Here is a 14819-nt window from a genome sequence, read left to right on the forward strand (position 1 = left end):
GACAGGAGATTAGGAGTAACTTAGAGATATCTGGCGACAGATAGATCATTCTAATGCTCGAAGGTTAGTTCTTAATATCAGCGAGTACAATTAGTAAAATTCTATGGAAACCTATAGAGCAAATATATCTGCCTGGTAAGGGCCTGTTACGGAAATTAACGTCAAGCTTTTTGCGTTTCCTGAAAATTAACGTCAAGCTTTTTGCGGTTTCTGAAAATTAACGTCAAGCTTTTTGCAGTTTCTGATAATTTGGTGAAACTGACACGCATTCCCCAGTCATCTTATTACTCACTGAAGATATTTGGCGTAGTTTCGAAATGGGAGCGTTTCTCAAAACTGCTATGTAACACAACAACCTGTACTATATTTTTCATATTAACGAAGTAAGCAATGTTATAGAAAATCCTCCGTTAACCATCCTAATGTATCACGTACAATGATTACCTTTGCATACTCCTATTAAAATTCTTTTGAATTAAAAAATACCTTAAAAACTGAATCTATGGTATGAGATACACCACGGCGAATTGAAAAAATAAACAGTGCACACATCACCACACGGCTGGTTCGTGCAGCTCTGGCAACATCCGAATGGAAGAATATTGTCAAACAGTCAATATTTGACCTTACACGTTCGTTGTGTATTGACAATATTGAGAATATTTTGAGGTCCGTCAGTGCTGCTCATTAATATTTCTAGTATTGACAATACGTCAATACGCTCCCTCAGACGGTCAATATATTGATAGTTTGACGGTATTAATGAACGTGTGAGGGTCCCTTTAGATTGATGACTAAGACAATTTCGCTCTCTTTTCTCGAATTCGAGTTAATTCAATATTAACCGTTGTTAGATAAAGTTACAGTCTGAAAAACATTTGAGTTTGTGATAAATTCGTAAGGATCTCCATAGCCAACAGCGAACTTTATTACTCTCAGCGCATTGGCAATTAACTAATTGTATCGCTGATAGTTCCTTACAGGCCAGTTCACACTGGTCGTCACGTCCACAGAACACCAAATTATAGTAAGTGCAAAGATCATGTTAACGAGAGGTAAACAGAGAACGCCAGAAGTGCTCCTTGTGGCCTGCCGCTGAACTTCGAATACGCGAAAATACAGCGCGAAAATCCGTATTCTTGCTTTACGAGTAGGCTATTAGATGATAATATTTTTGATTTACACTTTATGCATCGACTTGAAAGTCGAGTAGAGTGTGTACCTGGAAATATTTTTGTTAGCTTGCAAAGTAATATATTCGAGAAATATCAGTCAAAAACTAAGGTTAACTTCTCATACATGGGGTTCACATACATGTAAAATTTTGTAAATAGTATCGAGGTTGCTTTTTCCCAGTAAAATTAAACATTTGTAAAACCCAATATTTCAGTTTAGATCGTGTGGCCACAATCAGAAGGAAATAACTGGACTTCAGCATATGTCGAAACCTGAAAATCATTTGACATGATATGACACAGAAGCTGGTTTTATCACATTGTGTTCCTTATTACAACCGTTTTGTTGAATTGAACTCTTAGAATTGTACTGTAAATATGGTGTTCGTATTCTGATTAATTTCTGTCTCATCCTTAATATTGGATGGGGTAAATGAAACCATATTTTTTTTGTTTTGCCTAAAACAGAAGCTGGATTCGTCACATGGTTTTCTATGGACTCATGTCTATTTTTACTAATTATAAATCTGTGTGTGAACTGCTCAGTTTAAATGCATTGTAACTGTATAGCTCATATTTGACGTTATTTTTATTTACATCAGTTTTCAGACACTCTCGCATTAATGGAGGCTTTAGAATTTTCATTGGTGAGTATGGTTCTAGTATATTGATTAGCGCTAAAATTTATTGTTTAGAGTAGTCATCTGTTAGTAAAATGTGGACACATTTGTGTAACTACTGTTGAATTTTTAGATTTTGCAAGGAAGAATCTTCTAGCCAATAAGACTACAAAACATACTCATCTACATCATCATCCATACTATAATTTATTTATTTATTTATTTATTTATTTCGTATTCCATTAATCCGTATTGTGATAAATCACAAGGATGTGGAATGAGTCATGATTACATACAACAGATATAATACACATATATAAAATGACAAAAATGTACCATAAGATTATGAATAAGTTTGTAGGTTAAAATCAAATCAAAGGTATAGCTCAAGTAATATAAAACAATACCTAAAAAGGAAATATAGTACATTTTCCAAATTAAACAAATAATACACATATATAAAATGACAAAGATGTACCATAAGATTATGAATAAGTTTGTAGGTTAAAATCAAATCAAAGGTATAGCTCAAGTAATATAAAACAATACCTAAAAAGGAAATATAGTACATTTTCCAAATTAAACAGTTAATGTGATCTATAGCAAACAAATTTTTATCAGTATAAAAAATCATTGCTTTATCTGTAGATACTCATCAAGAGAATAGAAGGAATTTACCATTAGGTATTCTCTCAATTTACATTTAAAAGTAGGTAAGACATTAATGTGATCTTTAATACCTGATGGAAGGGAGTTGAAAATTGTAAAACGCATGGCACTCAGTGGGAAGAAGCAACACCATTCAAAGCAGAATTACATACTATTTCATTGACAATAGATAATAGAGTTCAAAACCAATCGAGTCAAAAGCTCTGAACATGCAAGAAACTACAGAAAACAAATTGAGACAAAACAAAGCAAAAAAAAAAAAAAATACACTTACAATGCATTTAAACGTAGCAGGTCACACATGGACTCACAAGCAGCAACAAATATACATGAGTTCACAGAACACCATGCAATGAAACCAGCTTCTGTTTTATGTGAAACAAAAAAATATATAATCATTTACTCTGCCCAATATTACAGATGTGAGCAAATATCAAGCAGAATACGAGCAACATATTCACAATGCAGTTAAAAGCATATACATACCGCAAAGTTGTTTTTTTTAATCTTATGGGACTTAACTGCTAAGGTAATCAGTCCCTAAGCTTACACACTACTTAACCTAAATTATCCTAAGGACAAACATACACACCCATGCCCGAGGGAGGACTCGAACCTCCGCCAGGACTAGCCGCACAGTCCATAACTGCAGCACGTTAGACCAATCGGCTAATCCCCACAAAGTTGTAATCGGGAACACGATGTTATGAAACCAGCGCCTTTTTTAAGTGAAATCAAAATAAATATTGGAGACTTTAAATCACCCAATAAGAAAATGGGATGATGGATTGTTGGATTTGCAGTGTTACAAGTAGCTTGGCAGCTAACCAAGGTCATGGTATAAGAAGTCACTATATGAGTTTCACTACCAAGTTCACAGCGCTGTCACATCAAGGCATTGTCATATCAGGGTGTACCTATACTGTCTGCCATGTCACTTCACATCAAGCCAGTTCAAATCATGTGACCACAACTTACTTGCCCTCAGTTGTTTCAATCTATAACGAGTAGCAAAGAATAAATGACAAAGACATAGAATAGCAACCAATATCGATCACTAAAACTACGTCCTAACAAAAGCGCGACAAAACACATTATGGTGGATGAGAGCATGGTTGTCTGTTGGAAGGAACTGAGCTTGCGGGTCTTGTGTTCAATAACAGACACTGATGACAGGAGTAAAACTTTGTTCTGGAGCATATAGCTTGAGTTGTGCAAGACTTCCAACATCTTGTTCTGAAGCCAAGATGGCCGCCGAGTAAGTGACGCCAGAAACCATTTCCAGAAAGTTAAGTGATTTAGACACGAATATAATTTAGTTTAACGCCGACAACAAATTAAATACGTGCATTAGTGTATCGTTTAGTCTTGCCATTAAAGGTTTGACTTTTCTTTGCGTATTTTTTCAGAAAATACGAAAAGATCGTAACTTCGCGAAGTCGCGCTTAGGCTTAAATTTTGTAAACGTGTTTGTTTCTTGTTTCACGGTAATTTATCTAGTTTCTCGGTAACAAATAAGTAAACTACCGTAAATAGCGTATAACTTCATTATTTTAAAACAGATTTCAGAAAAACAGCGTAACTTTATATCAGAAACTTGCCTATATACATTTGTTTATAGGCCTAATTCTCGTAACGTTTTTGGAGAATCAAAGTTAATGTATCTCGTTTAATTGTACTTTTTTTTCATTCCATCGAGTGAAATATATAATAAATAGCGTATACCTTCACTGTTTTAATACAGATCTCAGAAAAACAGCGGAATTTTAAATCAGAAACTTGCTTATATACATTTGTGAATAGGCTTAATTCTTGTAACGTCTTTTTTGATTTTCGGTAATTTAATTGATTTATTCTAGCTAAAGTATTATTTTTGCCATGAGTGAGAAGTGCCTGACTTACCGTAGAATTGTTAGTTCCGGGGTTTGGTGTGATGGATGTAGTAGTTTTTTTCACTGGGGGGACTGCAGTGGCGTGGGTGTTGGGAAAGTGGATCAGGCTCATCAGTGGTTATGTAGGATTTGCAGCAGCGATAGGAAGATAGTGGAACAGGAGGGGAAAATTACTGCCCTTCAGGTTGAGCTAGATCAGGCTAGGGAAGATCTGGACAGGTTAAGGAGGGAGAAGGGCAAAGAGAGGTGGGAAGTGGCAACAGGTAGCAGAAGGAGCAGGCCTAGAACTAAGTCTGACAGTTTTGTGGTGAATGTCAAAAATAAGTTTGACCTGTTGCTTCAGTTAGAAACTGATGAGCCTCAAGCAGAGGTAGGTGTAGACAGGACACAACAAACTTTCGATAGGAAATTGAAAAAGAATATAGGAAAGTCATCGAAAAGGAAGAAAGTTTTGTTGTTAGGCAGTTCTCATGCCAGAGGTGTAGGCCAACTTCTGCAGGAGGAATTAGGACCAGAATACCAGGTCACAAATTTTTTCAAACCAAGTGCTAGTCTGGATCAGGTGACAGAGGATTTAGGTTCACTCTGTAAAGGATTTACCAGGGAAGACACCGTGGTTATTGTGGGAGGGCCAGGGAACAGCATCGACAGAGATCCTGGGTACAGTATAGAGTGTGACCTGGTAAAGATTGCGTCGGCATCGAGACACACCAATGTTGAATTTGTATCTGTCCTGAGACGCCATGACCGGCCTCATTTGAACTCTTCTGTTGGGAGAGTTAATTTGGAGTTGGAACAGCTGCTTGGGTCAGGTGCGGGGGCTCATATTGGTGTGGTTCCTGTTGATTATCTCAGTAGGTGGGACTATACCAGGCACGGCCTACATCTCAACAGGAAAGGGAAGGGGAAACTGGCTGGGGTAATAGCAGGAAATTTAAGGGGGGGAGGCACTGCCATGAATGGTAAAATACCAGTGGTTACAGGTGTTGGAGCAGCACCTTTTTTAGGATAGGTAAGACAGAAAGATGTCAAGTTCTATGAGAGGTCAGTATTGAAACAAATCTTCAGTTTAGGAAAGAAATTAAACAGCACAATTCTAGCACATTTGATCACCAATCACAGCTATCAATTATAAATTTTCACCAATCACCAGAAATTTTATCTCCACCAAGTTGTATCTCAGTCCTAGGTAATTGCATTGATGAATTAAAGTCACCCAACCCAGTTGACATAATCTGCCTCTCTGAACACCATGTGACCACTGGTATAGGAACAAGGCCTAAGCACAATGAGAAACTCAGACAGGAGAGTACTGCAAATGTTAGAATAAGGAAAGGTTCTCATAAAAGTATAATTAAAAATAATGTAAGTATATTTCATCAAAATATTGGGAGTTTAAAGAATAAAGTAGATGAGCTTCTGGTTTGTTTAGAAGATTTAGAAGCTGAGAATGAAATAGATATACTATGCCTGTCTGAGCATCACATTGTTACTGATATGGATAAGGTAAATGTAAGTGGATATAAGCTCTCTGCACATGTAATGAGAGAAAATATGGAGAAAGGAGGAGTTGCCATATATGTCAAAAGTTATCATTGTGCAAAAAGTATAGAAACAAAAAAGTTTTGTGTAGAGAAACATATAGAAGCATGTGCCTGTGAGCTTAAATGTTGTGGATATAGTAGGATCCAGGTGTTCATTAGAAGATGCTAGGCTGTTAATGGAAGAGGCCATACCTATGCAATTTGATACAGTTGAAATCTCACCCACTTCTTCCTCTGAAATTAGGAAAATAATAAACTTGCTTAAAAGCAAAAACTCACATGGAAGTTATGGCATTTCCAGCAAAATACTAAAAGCTTGTTCTCAACAGATAAGTAAGATTCTCAGCCACCTGTGTAATAGCTCTCTGGAACAGGGCATTTTCCCTGATAGACTGAAATATGCTATTGTTATACCTTTGCATAAAAAGGGGGATAGATCTGATGTCAACAATTACCGTCCAATCTCCCTTCTAACAGCTTTATCCAAAATTTTTGAGAAAGTAATGTATTCAAGAGTAGCTTCACATATCTGTAAAAATGAAGTACTAACAAAATGTCAGTTTGGTTTCCAGAAAGGTTTTTCAACAGAAAATGCCATATATGCTTTCACCAGTCAAATTTTGAATGATCTGAATAACCGAACACCACCCATTGGGATTTTTTGTGATCTCTCAAAGGCTTTTGATTGTGTAAATCATGAAATTCTGCTAGACAAGCTCAAGTATTGTGGCATGAGTGGGACAGTGCACAAATGGTTTAATTCTTACCTAACTGGAAGAGTGCAGAAAGTTGAAATAAGTAGTTCTCGTAACATGCAAAGATCAGCACGTTCCTCAAACTGGGGAACTATCAAGAATGGGGTTCCACAAGGGTCAGTCTTGGGTCCTTTGCTGTTCTTATTATATATTAATTACTTGCCATTCTATATTCATGAAGAGGCAAAGTTAGTTCTCTTTGCTGATGATACAAGTATAGTAATCACACCTGACAAACAAGAATTAACTGATGAAATTGTCAATACTGTCTTTCAGAAAATTACTAAGTGGTTCCTTGTAAACGGACTCTCACTGAATTTTGATAAGACACAGTACATACAGTTCCGTACAGGGAATGGTATGATGCCATTAATAAATATAGACCTTAATCAGAAGCATATAGCTAAGGTAGAATATTCCAAATTTTTAGGTGTGTCCATTGATGAGAGATTAAATTGGAAGAAACACATTGATGATCTGCTGAAACGTTTGAGTTCAGCTACTTATGCAATAAGGGTCATTCCAAATTTTGGTGATAAACATCTTAGTAAGTTAGCTTACTACGCCTATTTTCACTCATTGCTTTCATATGGCATCATATTTTGGGGGAATTCATCACTGAGGAATAAAGTATTTATTGCACAAAAGCGTGTAATCAGAATAATAGCTGGAATCCAACCAAGATCATCCTGCAGACATTTATTTAAGGATCTAGGGATATTCACACTAGCTTCTCAGTATATATACTCTCTTATGAAATTTGTTATTAACAACCAAACCCAATTCAAAAGTAATAGCAGTGTGCATAACTACAATACTAGGAGAAAGGATGATCTTCACTATTCAAGATTAAATCTAACTTCGGCACAGAAAGGGGTGAATTATACTGGCATTAAAGTCTTTGGTCACTTACCAAATAGTATCAAAAGTCTGACAGATAACCAACAAGTATTTAAGAAGAAATTAAAAGAATTTCTGAATGACAACTCCTTCTACTCCATAGAGGAATTTTTAGATATAAATTAAGAAAGAAAAGAAAAAAAATATTTAAAAAATAAAAAAAATTAAAATAAAAAATAAAGAAAAACAAAAAACACAAAAAATAAAGTTGTTATATTAACTTAAGTATGATGTTAAATTAACCTAATTATGTCATGCATTAGAAAATTCGACTCGTTCCACATCATTACGAAATATCGTATTCATGATCCATGGAACTAGTATTAATCTAATCTAATCTAATCTAATCTTCCATGGCTAGCCCATTCCCTTTACCTGTCCCCTAAAAATCATGTGTGGGACCAGCTAAATCACCAGATGCCATCACGTCACATGATCTGGAGATGGTTGTTGAAGGTTCGTGGGCCAATCAGACATCAAATCATCTCAATGCCTCAATGTGTTGCGCCATGCATTGCAGTAAAAGCTGGTCCGGAATTTTGTTGATGTTGCATTGTATTTGTCTACTTGTACTCACAGTACTTGTTTACTTGTCTTGATTTTGGGAGTAAGTGAAATTCTCATGTGTATCATTATGTCTAATAAATCTCATTTTAATCCGAAGTGCTATTTTCAGTGTTCCAGAGTATACTGCACAGATTTGAAAAATGTGTGCCTTATGTCTGTCTGAACATTTGTTTGAGTATTATGTAAAAATTTGAAGTAAAATGATCAATAACTTATATATATATATATATACACCATATCTGTCTCATTATTCATTAGAGTATCATAAAAAACTGGATTTAATCAGTCAAGAACTGATCTTTGCTAACAACTTTTATCCTTTACATATTGTATATGTGTATTTACGTACTACCTATTTTAAAAATATGTGGCCAATGTCCACGCAAATTTTTATTAGAGTGATGTGTAAAAGTTTGAACTAAATCAATCAAGAACTTTTCAAGTTTTATGCCAAAATTTCCTCTTCAACCATTGGTAATTTCACTCATTTAACATTAACCTATTCATCACTGGATTTGGAATTACATAACTTACAATAAATCAATGATGACGAGATGTAATCTGAGAAGGTAAATCTCAAGTACTACATACAGAATTAATCTCAATTGGATTATCATGAGGGATAGTTTTATTTATTTCATCGGAAGTTCTAGTCTTTGTATCATTGTTCTGACCCCTTTTTTTTTTAGCAGAATATTAGCACCCAATATAGAATCAGGATGATTATGGCTATCAGTAGGAATTAAACCTTTTAGCCCCACACAAATTCCACTTCTTAATATAGCAATGCTTCTTGTATCAGGAGTAAGTGGAGCATTACGACATCATAGACTTATAGAATCGAACCACACTTATTTTTTACAACATTACTAGAATTATACTTCAGTATTCGTCAGGCACATTAATATTGAGAAACATCTTTACCATTGCTGATGCAGTTTATGGATCAACATTTTTCATTGCCACAGGATTCCAGATACTTCATGTAGTCATTGGAACAATTTTACCAACAACACACTTACTTTAACATTCAATAAATATATTCTCACCAAGACGCCACTTTGTATGGTACTCACTCCTCTGTTGGTCCATCACAGCCAGGGAACATCGGTTGGTAAGCGCTTTTCAATGTCAATAAACTACACCAACAGCTGTATATTTTAAGATATTTTATTTTTATTCTGAAATCAACCAGTTTCAGCAATTCATTTTGCCATCTTCAGGCTCCAACTACCTTTATCCAAATAATCGAAATTATCGAATAGTGCCATAAAACACTGGATATCGTGAATTTCAATCGTCTACATATGAAGCATTTGTATGACGATTGTAATTCACGATATTTTGTGTTTTATGACACTATACAATAAGTTTGTTTATTTGGATTAAAACGTATGGGGCCTAAATATGGCAAAATGAATTGCCAAAATTGGTTGATTTCAAGAATAAAATAAAATATCTTAAAATATATGACTGTTGGTGAATTTTATTGACATTGAAAACTTCATAGATGTAGCATGCTTATTCCTATATATCTCAGTTTAATGATGAGTAAGATAATTGTTTGGCTAATATAAATAGTACATTTGGAATTAATCGATCAAGAACTTTTCGAAATCTTTGGTGAAAATTTTTACCCTTTGTATATTTGGTATGTATATTAATATATTATATACATTAAAATATGTAGCCTATGTCCATCCAAATGCTCTTGAATTCTGTTATTCAAGGAAAACAATCGTAGTATTATCTATAAGAATTTTTATTAGTTTTACTGTCTCAACAATAGTTATGGTTCTTGCAACAATCCTTTAAAAAATTAATCACTGACTGGAAAAAATGGTCACCATTTAATTGTAGATTTGATTTAAAAAGATCAATGTGAATATCTTTTTCTCTTCGATTTCTTTCAATTAATGAAGGTATTCATAGTAGTCCTAGGAGTGTTGTAGTTCAATTTAATGATAAATTAAAGATGTCAGTTGATGGATCAAATGTTGAGAATAAATTTGTTATTATTTTCAGATTGAGTTCTTTATTTCAATTGCTCCTTTTTCTGCACTTTTAATAAGGCTTGGTTTAAATGAAAGACTTTATGTGATAAAATAAAATTAAAGTAGCTCAAAGTATAATAAATAGGGAGAAGCATAGAATGGCAATTTTTTGAGGGATTTGTATTAATAATTCCCCATAAGGAGTAAGTGTTAATTTACTATTCTTTGATTAAGAGACCATTACTTACTTTCAGCCATCTTAAGTTTCAAGATGTACTAAGTATTTAGTTATTGTAGACTGACACTCTAATAATCAAAATATCCACGGGTGTACTGCCAGTCTACAGTGTCCAATGGGCACAATATTTTGGCGATCATACATGTCGCCATCATCAGATGAACTGACAGACTGAGCTCCTGTGAACATGCCAGCAGGTAGTATACCTCCGCCCGCGGCGCGCTCCCTCCGCTGACCGCGCCCCGTGCCACGCTCACGCGGTGGAACAGATTGCGATGGCGTCTGAGATGACGTCAGTGTGATCGCTCTGTCCACCGTGGTCATCACAACTACACGTTTGCTCAATTTACTCTTGATTAACCCAATCGCTGGTTCCGAAGCCTTGTTAAGCTTACAGTCACAGTCACGGCTTATGAGGTCGTCATTGGTGCGAATTTCGATGGCCTCTCTAACAACGCTGTCCCAGTATCTCGACGTCTGTACCTCTGCCTCTGGTGTTCACGGCATCGATCCTTGACGGTACGCATTGTCTGACCCATGGATATTTTGATTATCAATACGCCGGGAGAAACTCAAGAATCACATGACACTCTAATGTTTTATTTTGACTAGATCCTTAGTTTGTTTTAGATAATTATTTGATAAATAAATTTGCTGAAGTTCTTTCAATTACAATTAGTATAATTGGTATAACTCCACAAATTCCTGATTATTGACCAAAGAATAATCCATGTCGATTTATTGTGAATGTTTCTTTTTTAGTCATCTGGGCGTGCTGTCAGTTTAACTCCCAATGAAGCTCTTGTTGAACTCATTCTTCTGCATTTATAGGTAGAATTGTTCAGTTAGTTATGTCTAGTAATCGAAAGCCATCATTTTCTAAATCTTTATGTTCTGTTATGTAACTATCAAATTCTATGTATATAAAATCTGAATGAATATTCATAGCTTCAATAACATTGTTGTCCAATTGTTTTGATTGTAATCATTGCATCTATTGAGTCAAGAAGTATAATAGTCACAATAAAGGTAATACAATAAAAATTAAGGTAACAACTGGTAATGTTGTTCAAATGGTTTCCATTAGGTGTCTGTGGATAATATTTCGGTTTGTATGAGCAGTAACTAATGTATAACTACGCTTCTAATGTACCATTACTGTAATTCATAGTAATACAACTATAGTATGGTCATGGAAGAATGATATTGCTCCATTATTGATGAAGCTTTGTCTTAAAGTGGTGAGATTGATCATTAACATTTTCTAATGAAAGGCCAAACCTTTATTTGTAGATCGAAATCTGTTGCACCAATATGCCATATTAGAATCTAGAAACGTCATAAATCTGAGTAACTGTGTTTCGCAGGTCATCATTCAATTGATCTACTTGTGCTAGCTCTAAACCATTCTTTCACATACAATGATGAGTGCAATAAGTGCAATTGTTGACCCAGCACTGATACTACAGTTCTTGATGTAAATGCATATGGACAGTAAGAATATCGTAGTGGTATTCCTGCTAATCCTAAGAAGTGTTGAGGGAAGAAAATTAGATTTACTCCAATAAATGTAATTGTGAATTGGATTTGTGATCATTTATTATTCGTAGTTAGTCCTGTAAATAGTGGGTATCATTGAATAACACCTCCTACAATTGCAAATAGTGCTTCTATGGATAATATATAATGAAAGTGAGCTACTGCACAATACGTGTCATGCAGTAGAATATCAAGGGACGAGTTTACTGGCACTAATCCTGCTAGTCTTTCAAACATAAATAAGAAAATGAATCCGACATCATAACAATAGTCATCTAAACTTCAACTTTGTTCCATATAGTGTTGTTCCATATAGTGTTGCTAATACCTTACTTCCCCTTGCTACAGTAATGTCATTGATGTAAAATGTACTCATATATCAACATCCATACCTACTGTGAATATGTGGAGTGCTCATACAAAAAATCCTGTTAATCTAATTATTAAATCTGATGTTCTGAGTGATTCGATTTTTCCACTTTCTTGACAACAATGTGTGAAATAATATCAAATACTGGTAAAATTTGAATGTAGATTTCTGGGCAACGAAAGAGGCAGAATAAATGTTGACAAGGAATGGGATCACCCCCACCTGCAGTATCAAATTTCAGTCATATTATAATATAGTAATAGCATCTGCTAGAACTGGAAGTGACAGAAGAAGAAGAAGATGAAGAAGAAGGGTTGTAATAGAAACAGATCAATGTTTGGAAGTAAGGCATATGCTCACATTCCAAGAGCCAACAGACGAAAATGGGACCAAAAAGTGTTGAGTGTATTTTGGTAGGATACTGCGAAGATTCAAAAGAATACGGACTTTTTGAACCTAACTGTCAGAGAATCATAAAATCGAGAGATATGATTTTTGATGAAGATACTTCGAAACAGTGTAAATAGGGAACCGAGTCAAAGGAACCAAGTCGACTGTTTCTCCCACTGACAGAGAAGAAGCAAGATGAAGTAACTACTTCTGAATTGGAAGAAATTGAATCTGAACTTAACATCAAGTAGTAGCCCAATGAATACTACCAACAATGACGAAACAAGTCCAGATGATCCAATTAATGATAATGAGCAACTGCAGCAAATATGCAGGTCATTGAGAATTCCAAAGCCAAAGAAACTGCATGACATTCTAACTTATCAGTCTAAACAGTCAACTGACTCTGATCCCTCGACATTAGAAGTAGTGATGATGTCAGACAACCTTTAAAACTGACTGAAGGCAATACAAGAGGAGTTACAATCTCACAAAGAGAACCACATGTGGGAGTCTGCTAATTTATCTTCAGATAAAAAGCCATTAAAAGCAAAATGGGCATTTAAAAAAAAGAAAGATATGAAAGGTCTCATTGTACACTATAAAGCACACTAGTGATAAAAGGTTGTGCTCAGAAGTAAGGCCTGACTATGATGAAACATATACACCAATCATAATATACAACCCATTAAGGTATTTATTTGATATCACTGCTAAATATGATCTTGACATTGATCACTTAGATGTTGTCACAGCTTTCTTACAAGGTGACTTACATGAAGAAATTTATGTAAAAGTTCCACAAGTAGATCCAGTTACAAAGACAGTGAAAGATACTGGTGTACAAAAGACTGAAAAAGGCAGTATATCGATTGAAGCAAGGTGGTCGCTGCTGGAACATGAAATTAGATGGTACACTATTGAATCTAAACTTCAAAAGGTCAACAGCTGATCCTTGTGTCTATTATAAAAATCAAGGTTCAGACATTTTAATAGTTGCTGTTTTTGTGGACGATGTGCTCATTTTAGTAACAGTTCACAAGACAGATACACTTTTAAAAACAAACTCAGAAAATAATTTAAGCTGAAAGATTTTGGTGAAGCTACAAACTGTTTAGGCATCCGAATTACTAGGAACTGAAAAGAAGGTTACTTGTGGATGGATCAGTTGCACTATGTGGAACAAATTCTCAACAGATTTAATATGAAAGAGTGTAACCCAATATGTACACCACTGGACAGTAATCAGATACTCACTCATGACATGTGTCCAAAAAGAGAACAAGAGCAAGAAGCTATGAAGAACATAACCTGTCGTGAAGCAGTAGGTAGTTTAATATATGTTCACTTAGGAACAAGACCGGACCTAGACTTTCTGACAGGAATTGTTGGCCGTTTTTGTAATAATCCAGGCATACCACACTGGCAGGCAGTCAAAAGAATCTTCAGATATCTAATAGGTACTAAGGATATGAAACTTTTATTTTCTGAATCAGAGGACTGCCACATAGTAGGTCACTTTGAAGGAGTTTGGGCCAGAGATTATGAAGACAGAAAGTCGACAATTGGATACCTCTTTAAATCTCAAGGAGCAGTGATATCTTGGCAGTGTTAGAAACAGCCAACAGTGGCCTTATCTACAACTGAGGCAGAATATATGGCTCTGACCTCAGCATGTTAGGAGGCTCTATGGCTTCAAAGGCTCCACATGGAAATATCACCAAAAACAAAAAAAGACCCTGTTAAACTATTATGTGACAACAAGGCAACAAATGACCTGTCTGAGACTAGTGGCTATAAGAGTCAAACCAAATATATAGATACAATACACCACTTCATAAGGGAAAAAATAGAGTCAGCACAAATTACTGTGGAGCACATACCTTCAGACCAAATGCTGGCAGATATGATGACAAAATCTACGACAAAGGCATGCCATCATCTGCTGCTGCAAGATTTTGGACTGAGAAAGTAGTTTTTGTTATGTGTGCGTATCTTCTTTGCAGGCATAATTTTAGTGGGGGTATGGTATTTTAGAATCTTGCCTCCTATGTGTGAGCATATCTTTTGTGTTGCTATGGGCAACTAAAGACGCTATGATTTATTTTATTCTGTCTATTGAACTTTATGTGTGTAATTCATGTAGCTTGCTTAATGTATTAATAA

Source organism: Schistocerca piceifrons, chromosome 5, assembly GCF_021461385.2.
Source record: "Schistocerca piceifrons isolate TAMUIC-IGC-003096 chromosome 5, iqSchPice1.1, whole genome shotgun sequence".
NCBI classification, from domain to species: Eukaryota; Metazoa; Arthropoda; class Insecta; order Orthoptera; family Acrididae; genus Schistocerca; species Schistocerca piceifrons.